The following is a 10405-nucleotide window of genomic DNA, read 5'->3' as shown; positions in this document are numbered from 1 at the left end:
AATCTGTATCTCTGAGCTTGCAAATCAACCACACCTATTTATAGCTATGCATGAAGCATCTTTTTTACCAAAGGGAGGACAACATTGCAGCATCAATCCCATTTTCAAATACAACATATACTGGGGCCTGCTGCTACAAATTCACGGCGGCGGCTACAAATTTGTATTTGTATTGCGATCACACTGGAGGAGATATTTTTCAACTTAAATAGGAACTTTGAGAAAATGATGAAATAACAGGTGAAGTGACATCGTATAAAATAGTTCCTAAATTTCTTTTGTATTAATTTTTTTTAGTACGAAAAAAGCATGATTATATATTAATAGTTCAGAATTTTGAAGATAACAATGCTTTCAAATGTTCCACAATATAAGAGTTCCCTCTGAGATGACATTATCAACATGCCAGCCAAGTGTTGCCAAATACAAAACAGGAAAGGAGAAATAACAGTCCAAAGCCCATATACAAATCCATAATAAAAAACTTTCATGACATAGATGTATGCCATTCAGAACCAAATATGAAAATAGAATGCCTTTAATGGTCATCTGCTCCATCTAGCCAGCTGTTCAGAGTGGATAAGCAACATATCATCGCCCCAAATGACTAAAAGCAAAAAACAGATAAAGACTAGTAGAGTTTACAAAAAAAATATACAAAAAAAAGAGAGAGGGTGGAGAAACCTAGCCAGGGAATGGGAAGTCTTCAATTTCAATGACATTCTCATCTAGGATAATTTCTAAGTGCACTTTTCGAGTATTACCATTTAAGCCCCTCTTCGATAATTCATCTGCATCCATATTTTGTTCCCTACCAGCCTGATAGTGGAACTTCTGTGTTGCTTCCATAGTAGTTCGATCCTCTTCAGCCATCCAAGTAATAATGGGTTTGTGATGTTTGCATATCCCATTATTTAATCGATTATAACTTTTGAATCTCTATGGATATGAATGAGAGGGATATCTAGTAAATTTGTGAACCATAGCAGTCCCCATAAGGCCATTGCCTCAACCTTTGTGTTAGTGCCTCTACCTACTTGCCAGTGTATTATGTATGCAAGTGCCTCCGAGATGGCAAGCCAAAAACCACAACCACGTGTGTCGTCGAGCAGCACCATCAAAAAATCCCACAGGGTATTCCATCTAAAGACTGTCTTCTCGTGACTAGGAGCCTTGGAGCATATATCTTTTGTGGTATGTAGAGTGTAACAAATTAAAACATTTTCAATAATCTTGTAGAAATTTCAAGAGCAATTCTGAAAGATGTAGCTATTTCTCACTTCCAAATTTCCCAGTCCAGTCAGCTTTTTGAGAGCTCCACCATTGTAAAAAATCCACAATGCCAGCATGTTGAATATACGGAAAACCAATATATGAAGAAAGTCCTTTCCAAACCTGAATAGTATGTGGACATGTGAGAAAGATGTGATTGTTGTTTTCTGATTCCTCTTTGCGGATGGGACAAATGCCAGGTCCATGCCATTGTCGCTTTTGTAAATTTTCCCAAGTAAGTTTTTTGTTATGGAAAACCAGCCAAGTAAAGAGAATGATTTTGTTAGGGATATTAGATTTCCAGAAGGCAAATAAAACGTGTTTTTCAGTCAGATTTGCATCCTTGGAACAGAGAGAGAGGTATATATCTGCCACATTAATGTTATCTTTCTTCATCTTCCTTGACCAGATTAATTTGTCATGACTTCCAGCACAACAAATCCCAAGTTTTTTCATCCCAACAATAATGCGATCCCATTCTAGGTCCCAATGACCAGATAGACCCAATTCTTATGCGCACTTCCAGATTGGATATGGACCCCTCCATGTAGAAATGGCTTGACACCAGTAGAAAATGCCTCTTCTATTTAGAGTATATATAAGTTGTTCTGGGATCTTGTCCACATCGCCAGAACCCAAGATGTGATCAAAGCCAATGAGAATGTTGTGGCCTGAGCCAATATTCCAGGCCAGGTGTTGTAGGAAGATCTTAGTGACCTTTTGGAAATTGACCCAGATGGTCGATCCATTTGAAGCTCCAATGGATCCCTTTTGGAACCAATATATAAAATCATGATCTTTAGGTATTTTTGTCTAATGACCAGACTCTAGGTTCTATAACCATAAATTCCCCTCCAAAGAGACTTTATTAATAGTGCCCATCCAAAACGACGGAGTTCTAGAATTCCCCATCCCCCCATGACCTTTAGGCAGAGTGATCTTGGACATCATAGACAGGTGAAATATCTTATTCATATGACTACCCCCCAGATAAAATTAGCCATAACCCGATTGAGAGAGTGAATGATGGCAGTAGGAATATGGAAAAGATGGGCCTAGTATACCCCAAGCTAGTTTAGGACAGCGTGTGAAAGGATGACACGCCCACGCAGGGATAGATTTCTATATTCCCATCCATAAATTTTCCTAAAAAAACTATCAACAAGCCAGAGCCAATCGGCATTCCTATAATTACAGGGTTTGATATGGTGTCCCAAGTACTTCATACCTTGACACATCAACTTGGCATCAATTCCAAACAAATTTTTTATATATGTAATGATATCCAATGCACAATTTCCATGATACAAAATAGATTTTTGAGCATTCATATACAGACCAGTAGCATTAGCAAATTTTCTAACTATATGAAAAAGGCATAACGAAGTAAACCGATGCAACATACCCATGATAAGGACATCATAGACAAAGAAACCATGAGATATGTTGATGTTGCGGCCCATCTTGAGTGCCTGGAAATGGTCTCGTTCCACGTCTTTTGAGATGTGCAGGGTTAGACCATCCATAGCAAGGATAAATAACAACAGCGATAGAGAGAAACCCTATCTCAGACCACGCCCAGTCCGGAAGAAATTAGTTGGGCTTCCATTGATGATCACATAATAATCCACATTTATGACGCACACCATAATCCATTCCACGCATTTGAGATGTAAGCCAATTTTGAAAAGGACCGGTCTGAGGTAACCCTAATCTAGTGTTTCAAAAGGCCTCCTCAGATCAACTTGCAGGATGGCAGCATTGATATTTTTTGTATGAATCAAATGCAAACATTCTTGTGCATTAGCAATGGTGTCATGTATTTGTCTGCCCTGTGAAAACCTGTGTTGTTAAGGAGATATATGGTGAGAAAAAGTACTTATTAGATTCCCAACAATGGTTTTTGAGATAATTTTGTAGATAAGGTTGCATAGCGAGATAGGCCTGTAGTCCTAAAAAAACAGGAGGATTTCACTTTGGGATAAGGGCAATATAAGTAGACTTAATGTGGTGGTGTACATTCCCAGTGGGTTTAGACTCCTCCACCATTTGCAGAAGTTCAGTTTTGAAAAGATCAAACAAATGTGTGAACAGTGCCACAGTCCCACCCATCTGGTCCAGGGCTCTTGTCGCCATTGAAATATTTAAGAAATCTGAGTAATTCCTCCTCAGTGATGCAACTGTACAGTGCATCATTTGATTCCTAAGAGAACATAGTCAGGTAGTGATCAATCCCCCAAATGATATCTTCGGCAATGACGTTTTCGTTGCGCTCATATGTTTCTTTGAAGTGAGAGGTGGCAACTTTGGAGATATCCTCCTGAGACTGGATATGGATACCCTCAACATCATGAATCCCCCATATAGTATTAGCACTATGCCTTTGGTTAGCATATTGGTGAAAAAATTTAGTATTTCTATCTCCCCCTTGCTCCAGATAGCCCGACTCTTAAGGCACCATGACGCTTAGTCAAAATCTAAGAGATATTTCCTTTTTAACTCCAGCTCCAAAATGAGAGAACGGTTAGGTTCTAGAAGATTATTTATGGCTAACAACGGGAGGAGGAGATCCAATTCGTATTGAATGTCCTTAATCTCTTTTTTCATGCACTGTTTTTTTCCCTTTGCTAGATCTTCACAACCCTGCAAAGAGTCTCCATTTTTTCCAGAATATGTTCCATAGAAAAGGATCCAAAATCCCCCCACGACTCCAAGTATCTCTCACTAGAGTGTTAAACTCTGGGTCTTCTAGCCAAGTTCTGTTGAATTTAAAGGGCTTTCCCAGGCGCACCATCGACTTCTTCCAAACCAGAGTAATAGGTCTGTGATCGGATAAAAAATTGTTGACAATCTTTGTTTGTACATCTCTGAAGCGAGAAACCAATTGTTCATGCATTAAAAACAATCCAATCTCTTGGTGACATATGCCTCACCTGCGCGTCCATTGTCGCACATGGGATCCATTTCCTCCAGGCAAATGTTAACAAAGTTGCATGCAAGGAGAGCATCACGAAACATCCCCGCCAGGGGGTCAATCCTTCTGGACGGTCCCCATACTTCATCCAGAGAAATTGTACAGTTTAAATCACTGGCAATGATGAGGGAGGCCAACTCCATTATTCGAGAGGAAAACAATCGGTCCCAAAAGGTGGTCCTATCTCTGTAAGGAGCATAGTTGTTTAGAATATGAATGCGACCGCCCATGTCGCGGATATGTCCTTCAAGAAGGATGCCCACAAAGCATCTATATGCTTTAGAACTAACCCATTTATAGTCCCAGATTGCCACTAATCCACTAGAGAGCCCCACAGCATCAGTAGCAGATATATGCTATTATGGGAGCATTTTTCTGAAATATTGTACCACCTGAGGAACATAGTGCATGGATTCTTGCAATAAAATGATAAATGGGTGAAGAAAGGAGAAAATACTCTTGAGGGCCAGATATTTCAGGGTAGCCCCCAAACCCCTAATGTTCAAGGATAGAATAAACATCATGGAGACGTCAGCTTAGGCAGTCGTGCTTTAAGGGCCCGTGAGGGGGGGATGTTAGCAATAGGCACATCAACCGAAAATCTGTCCACGGGTGAGGTAAGAGGATTAGGCCTAGGATGACCTCTAAAATGCCTGCTTCCACGCTTTCGTTTTCGCCAGACAGTGATGTTTCCAACAGAACTAAGGCTGATGTGGGGGGTAGGAGAGCCAGCTGGTTTGTGGATAGTAAGGGTCTGGAGGTCCAGAGATTTTCTATCGGGTAGGAAGTCTAGGTCACTGCCAACTAAGTTTGTAGGAGAATTCAGTGTCGTGTTGGGCAGAGTGACACTTGTCATGGGCCCCTTACCCCAATCAGCAAAAAGGGGGGGCGATGAACATGGAACGTACGTGAAGTGGGTGGTGGAGGGTAATTCATGGGTTGGGAATGGAGCCGAGAAAGGTGGCGGGTCCTCCATGCTGGGGTGGATAGATCCCGGAGTGGGTTTACGGGAGCGAAAAACAGGACTAGATGGGACCTGGAAGTCCAACTTCAAAGAAGATAATGGGGAAGAGGGAACCAGAATAGGCGATGAACCATGTAAAGAGGAGTCTAGTGTATGAGAGTGGGGAGGATAGGACTCATAGGGAATACTTGGATGTCGCCGAGAAGAATTTTCATGCCGAAAATTTGGTGCAGGTCGACCACCCCTGTGACGATCCTTCGGAAAACCAATGAAATGCCTTCCATGTAAAAGACCACCTGGCCGACGAGGGCATTGAGCCAATAGATGTCTTGTATGGTGGCAGTGTGAAAACTCGAAAGGAACCCCCTAGAAATCCAATCTTTGTGATAACTGAGTCTCGCCCCAGAATAAATATATGTGATCAGGAAAGCGACTACAGTATTCCTTTTCAATCAAGATCCAAGCCACCCGTTTGTTTGGAGCCCCTAAGCAACGAGGATCAACATAAATGAATTTTCCAATACGCGAAAGACTTGAAGTAGTGTTTTCATCTGTAATGAGTCCACAGAGTTCAGGAATCCTTAAGAAGCGTCAAATTACATGGGTCGTCTATGCAAATTTTGCAACCTGGTTCAACACAATAACATGGGAGCTGGCCGAAGGTTTAGTTCCTCACTACGAGTGGGGGCCTTTCCTGTACATAAATCCATGTCCTCGCATATGGATTTACAATGCAAATTTATTCCATCTAATCACTATTGGTTGTATAGGAATTCAATCTATAAAATAATAAACTAAACATAAAGGAGTGCAATTTCTTGCAAGCTTTTTTAGCGGTTCAAGGTCTTATGATAGATGGTCTTGTAAAAATGTCTAAGACCTACTAGGAATCTAACAAGGTGTGAGAATCCAATACCTACCTTTTGTTTACAAATAAACATAGTTAATGTTGAAAACGTTGTATGTCATAATTGTCTTGGCCTCTCATGAGATCTGTGGCAACCCATGCTAGCATATTTGTCTGCTTCGATTGGTGTATGAATACTTGTCTGGTTATTGCCTCTTTTGATCGATGTCGAAGTATTATAAATCTATGGACACATGTTTGGAGCAGATTACCTATGCTATAAATAAATTGGAAATGGATTTGGAAATTGTAATTATTAGGTAGTTTAAATTTACAGCCTGGGTTAAGTGAGTTAATTTTTATTTCGGGAAAAGATAAATATAATATGCTTTTGTATAAAGTTATTTTGAGAGAATTTTAGTTGAAAAAAGATAAATAATCTATTATGGGTTCATTGTAATTACATCAAATTTTGTGTGGTCAATAGAAGAATAGCAATTCATATGCTTTGTGCGTTAATTTTATGTTTTTCTAACAAATTGGCATCAGAACAACAAAAAAAAAGTAAAGCCACAAAGTCAACAAAAAAAACCTAAAAAAATTACTACCATTTAAAAAAAATGCTTTGCGGAATTGTCACATGATTAAGGTTTTAAAAATGCGACATTTTGGTGCGACAATCGCATATTGGTAGTGCAAAAGAGCACAAATCAGGCTGTCCGGAAGTGCCACAGCCCGCACGCAAGTTCGTTTAAAGGTGTCAAGGCCGAGTAATAATTTGAAAAAGTTTACTAGAGGTTCAAAGTGATTATTCCAACGAGGTATTGATTAGTCACGTGTGTTTATTTTTATGAGTTATATTAATGTTTCATTTAATTCGTGACAACCCTGTTTGAATAGATTCTCTATTTTATTAAAAGTTTAATATAAAGTTTTCAAAAGGTTTTTGAAATGAGTGTGGTTACATGTTTTGAGCCTTAGTGTTTTAAGTTAGAAAAAAGGAGCAATACAAAGGTGTCTATGTGCAAAGTTTTAAAGGGTTTAAAAATATTTTTCAAGTTTTTTTAATTAAAAAAAAAAAAGTGCTAAGGGTTTTATTTGTGTCAAGATTCATTCTCTGATTTTGGGAGTGAATTTAAGGCTTTGCAAAGGTGTGTTCATATGAAAATTATCTGTTTTGTCAATCATGATAGTGGTTTTTACGTGAAGATTGTGCCTTAGAGGGAAGCATATTAAAGTGTGATTGAAGCAGATTAAGAAAAATAATAAAAAAGAAGAGGAAAAGGTCGTTGCTATATTTAGAGAAGTTTAGGCTGCAACCGAGGTACTGAGAAGTCTAACAGAAGACGAAAGAGAGGTCGAGGGTGATTGGTGTAGCTTAGATCTACTATTACCTCCTACGTTTACTGGTAACACCCTCAACCCACATTTACACAACCTACTCGGTCCACTGGAATAAATATGTGACGAGAGGCTACTATGATGTGATTCAACTCCCTAGGTACAATTAGGGAAGTGGAATCGATAGAAATGAACCAAACTGACCTTCCACACATGTTAAAGAACCTCCAAGAGCCAACCAACTGATCCGTATTTAAACAGGAACGCAACAAATTACAGAGATAACCATAAATACAGAGATGAGATAACCATAAATACTGAGATGCAGCGGAAATAATACTTCATTTGATTACTGCAAAATACTGAAATATGCTTACAAACAGAAATGGAAAGAAACCAGCTAGGGCGATGGTAGCTTATCTCTGAGAAGAGATGTGGCGGCTACATGCCTCTGAACTGTTCTGAACTATGTTGCAATGAGGCTTGAAGGCCTATTTATTGTTGAGAAACAATGGAAAACCCTTCACATCCCGAAACCTAACCCGAGAAGATGAAACGCCAAATTGTGGGCCCCGTTTGGGTAAATTGGTACATCAATTTCCCGGGGTCGTAACTTTGGCATACGATCTCCGTTTGACGTGTACGATAGCTCGTTAGAAAGATCTATCTGAGTACTACCACTTTGGGAGGCAACATCAGTCCATGGACCCATGTTGCCCCAGATTCCCAAAAAAATGTCGTTTAGGGCCTCAAGATGGCTCCGGAATTTCAGGACCCGAAAAACTGCTAAAAATAGTAAACTGTGCTACAATTTAGGAAACTGAAAAAGCGTAAAGAGACAGTTTTGGGGGTCCAAATGGGATAGGTGAGTGGCCACCAACATCCACCTGGATCATTCCTCCCCTCTTAGGAAGCAATGGTCCCCAATGCGTTGAGTTCCTCCATCTGCTGAACTTGTCCTACAATCTCTGATGTGTCCAGTAATGGTGGGAAGCATGGTCGACGATGATCCATATTGAACACTTGGTGCAGTGAAAGGAATGGATGAAAAAGCCAAACAGCAGGATGGATTGAGGACACTGTTAGAGTCTTTGGAATGCGGGGTTCTATCATTGGCGTTAATGGACGAAAAAGGAGAAATGGTCACAACAAAGGGAAGAGAAATTATGGACATATTCGATACCACAAAAAGTAAATGTACAGGACCAGAAAAGAAACAGGCAAAAGAATTGGTTGCAGACTTGATGAAAGGTCCCGAGGAAAAGAGAAAAGATGCATTGCTTGAGCTAACAGTATTGGCAACACGTGCAAAAACAGGTATTATTGTAATCGGTCAATATTTGATTTCGCACTTCTTTTGGACTTTATTATAAAAATTTTATTATTCTATTTGATTTACAGGATCTTCTTCCAGCGGGACATTTTGATCTCAAGTCAGGATGAATGTAGAGATGTGCCTGTCACCTATTATGCAAAGCTTGTCAGGCTAGTCTTACAGGCTATTTACAATCTTTTTAGCTGCACGTTATCATTATTTATTTTGTTGTCAGGCTAAGTCAGTTATATATGCAATTTGTATAGGCTAAGTCAGTTCCCTTTACAATTATTATTAGCTCTAGGCTATTATTATTTATTTTCTCTCCCGCCCCTAAACTGTGAGTGACTTTTTAGGTTTTTGGACCGCTCTACATTCCACAATGATACAAAACGGTTATGGAAAACAATGATTTTTTTTTTTTTAATAACTCATCTACTTAGAAGCATTAATCTTTAAATTTTGAATTTCTAATTTTCATATTTTTGAAACCTTAAATTTTTAATACTAAATTTGATGTAAAAACAATATTTTGATGTAAAAACAAAAGATATATATATATATATATATATATATATATATATATATATATATATATATATATATATCCTTTCATGTAAAATAATATTTGTTAAAATAAAAAATATTCAAAGTAAAATATATATAATAGAGTTTTGTATTATTTTTTTCTTTTCCTTTTCTTTTTTTACATGGATAAGTATATCTATTTTGAAATAAAGTTTTCAAAAGTTTAGTTTAACTATCAATAATTATGAATTGAATAGTAGAAATTTAATCCAATAGAATATTCTAGAATATTGTCAATAATAGTTATAAATTAAAGGTGGAATTTTATATTAAAAACAATTATACTTCTTCACTTTTAATTAAATGGATTAATTAAGAAAAACATCATAGAAATGTGAGTTATGATTTTTGTGACATGTGATAGTAATAAATGATGATTTTTGTGACATGTGATAGTAATAAATGATGATGGTATTACAACTATATTCATGATAAAGTGACAATGAATCTCCATAATTAAAAATTATGTTACATATTTTTTTAAATGTATATATATATTCATTCATATATTAATTTATTTTATAATTAATAATAATGATTGATTGTTTTTTTAATGATTCTTTTTACTATTAGCAATTTTATATAAAATAGATGTTTTATTGTATCCTTCATTTAATTTATATGATTATATTAATATTTATTTCCCTACTCATTATTTATTGTATTTTTTATTTTTCAATAATTAAACTACTATTTATTTTACCCATTATCATAAATAATGAAATTTTATGTTTAAATTTCAGTGTCAATGTTCTGTCTGGCCTAAACATTATGATAAATTATGCTAAATATTATCGATGTCTGCAAGGTGTTGTCTACATTGTGAAATGGATTTATGTGTATGATATGTAAACACCTACTTGAAAATCTGTATCTCTGAGCTTGCAGATCAACCACACCTATTTATAGCTATGCATGAAGCATCTTTTTTACCAAAGGGAGGACAACATTGCAGCATCAATCCCATTTTCAAATACAACATATACTGGGGCCTGCTGCTACAAATTCACGGCGGCGGCTACAAATTTGTATTTGTATTGCGATCACACTGGAGGAGATATTTTTCAACTTAAATAGGAACTTTGAGAAAATGATGAAATAACA

The 10405-nt window shown here is 37.3% G+C and overlaps 1 long non-coding RNA gene across 1 annotated transcript; it reads left to right on the top strand.

Annotated features, from left to right (window-relative positions):
- The first annotated feature begins 8443 nt into the window (after positions 1–8443).
- LOC149211231 (uncharacterized) lies at positions 8444–9138 on the top strand. The gene is made up of 2 exons (XR_016252339.1): positions 8444–8715; positions 8800–9138. It is a non-coding gene; the product is annotated as an uncharacterized LOC149211231 (long non-coding RNA).
- The last annotated feature ends 1267 nt before the right edge of the window (positions 9139–10405 follow it).

This window comes from Pinus tabuliformis, chromosome 1_2 (assembly GCF_031772625.1).
Source record: "Pinus tabuliformis cultivar Carrire ecotype Pingquan chromosome 1_2, CPIR1, whole genome shotgun sequence".
NCBI lineage: Eukaryota > Viridiplantae > Streptophyta > Pinopsida > Pinales > Pinaceae > Pinus > Pinus tabuliformis.
The sequence above is the reverse complement of the archived record's forward strand: the minus strand, read 5'-3'. Positions and strand labels throughout refer to the sequence as shown.